This window comes from Nannospalax galili, unplaced genomic scaffold (assembly GCF_000622305.1).
Source record: "Nannospalax galili isolate Female #2095 unplaced genomic scaffold, S.galili_v1.0 scaffold5079, whole genome shotgun sequence".
NCBI lineage: Eukaryota > Metazoa > Chordata > Mammalia > Rodentia > Spalacidae > Nannospalax > Nannospalax galili.
This window is the reverse complement of record NW_008343223.1, coordinates 34,098-36,242: the sequence shown is the minus strand read 5'-3', so window position 1 is coordinate 36,242 and position 2,145 is coordinate 34,098. Positions and strand designations below refer to the sequence as shown.

Here is a 2,145-nt window from a genome sequence, read left to right as displayed (position 1 = left end):
GGGCACCAGCTCCTAGCTGGCACAAGGTTCAGAGGTTCCACGTTGTGGCACAAGGTTCAGAAGCTGCACGTTGTGGCATGAGGTTCAGAAGCTCCATGTTGTGGCACCAGATATAGGCTCTGTAGCTGATGGCTACACACTTCTCTGGAGCGGAGAGCTTCCTCTGCTACTAGATTATTATCTAGTCGGAATCCCGCCTCTATTACACCCTTGTACCCTTCCTCAGGATTGCAGAGTTCCTGGCCAGTGAACTCCACAGGGAAGAGGCACGGAGGCGGCGAAAGCTGGGGTATCTGTGGGCCGATAACGGAGGAATAGCGCCCCCCGGGGAGACTGGATCACAGGATTTAGTGTTACAGCTCAAGACAAGTGACTCAGCTCAGATCTCAGTGATTCAGCTCCAGCTTCAACTTTATTGGGGTAAAACTAGGACTATTTATAGTGTAGAGACAGCAGAAGAAGTCTTAGCTGATAGGTACTTTTAGGATGCCTCATTTACATAGGGCGGTGGGCTTCTATCAGGCTATCAGACAATGCCTGATTAAAACCTGGTAGCTTCTGTGCCAGAGGGCATGTATTTGTGGTGAGCACTTTAAAAGAAGAGTCAGGGAGGATGCCAGGAAGGCACTCTGCTATGAAAGGACTGTGCAGCACATGGTTTCCGAGCTCGTGAGCTATCCGGACGTGAAGAGACTTCTACTTTGCATAACAGAGGATGCCAACAAAAATGTGTTAGCAAAATTGTTTTACTTTCATCTCTGGAATTGTACATCTTAGCATGACTGTTCTGTGGTTTTTGTGATCTTTGCTGTATATATCTCAAACCTTGCAACTGCAAAAATTACACTCAGACTTTCATCAAGCTCCTTTGCATCTGTTTTTCACTAGCCGACTCCTTGTCCACCCTCTTGACGACCCTGTTCCCGTTGGACTGAACTGCCCCGGTCTGGGCTGGTCCGTCACAGGTGGTGCCCGAACAGGGATGCGGAGGGTAAGTTATCTCTCCCCTTTTCTCTCTTTTTAAAAATTTCAGGCAAGGATAAGATCTCTTCAGGGCGCTGCAGGTCCACTGGTAAAGCATGACCAGGTTAAGTTGACCAGTAGGTAAAGTATCATGGGGCATTCTCAATCAAAGAATAAGGGCCTTTCCTTATCAGTTTGAGTATTAGTATACCAAAAACAGTATTGGAAGAAACTTCTAAATTGGCAGTAGCAGCCTGGAGAAGACTTCCAGGAGCAGGAGGTACAACCACTGTTCTTTCTGGAATTAGACAAAAACAGGAAGAAACATATGAGAATTTTGTAGCAAATTGGAGGAAGCATTGCAAAGGATGATGCCTTCATCTGAGGGATCAGAAATTTTATTAAAACAATTGGCTTGGGAAAATGCTAACTCTCTATGTAAAGAATTAATAAGGCCAATTAGGAAAACAGGCTCTTTACAGGATTATGTAAAAGCCTGCATAGATGCCTCACCAGCAGTGGTCCAAGGAATGGCCTATGCTGCAGCAGTGAAGGGACAGCATTTCAGCGCCTATGTTCAGAATCTTAAAAGCAGGCCTCAGACCAATTACGAGGGGGTCTGTTTCTCATGTGGAAGGCCAGGTCACATGAGTAAAGAATGTTTCAGTAAAAATAAAAGGAGCAATAATGGAGAGAGAAAACCTGGTAATAAGCGAGAACCTCCTGTGATCTGTCCTAGGTGCAAGAAAGGAAAACATTGGAAAAATGAATGTAAGTCTAAGTATCATAAAGATGGGACACCCCTAGATAGGAAGAAGAAAAGGAAAAAAAATAAAAAAAATAAAATGAGGAGAGGGGCAAGCCCTCAGCCCCTTCAAAGAAAGAGGGATAGACATGGTGGATTCAGGTAAGGAAAAAGACAAACAATTTGAACTAAATCCTTTGACCGAACTTTTTAGTATGATCTTCCTAGAGCCACTCCAGGAAGTGCTAGGTTGGATTTGGCAGCAAATAAAGATTATGTACTCTCCCTTATGGAAGGGACCCAATTAATAGAGACCTCTGTTAAAGGAGGTCTGCCTTTGGGTACATTTGGCTTAATAATTGGCAGAAGTTCAAATTATAAAAAGAATTTTGAAGTGATTCCAGGAGTCATAGACTCTGATTTCACTGGAGAAATAA

The 2,145-nt window shown here is 44.1% G+C and overlaps 1 long non-coding RNA gene across 1 annotated transcript; it reads left to right on the top strand.

Annotated features, from left to right (window-relative positions):
* The first annotated feature begins 885 nt into the window (after positions 1 to 885).
* On the top strand, positions 886 to 1,796 carry LOC115071424. Its single transcript, XR_003850511.1, has 2 exons — positions 886 to 991; positions 1,703 to 1,796. It is a non-coding gene; the product is annotated as an uncharacterized LOC115071424 (long non-coding RNA).
* Positions 1,797 to 2,145: the final 349 nt, after the last annotated feature.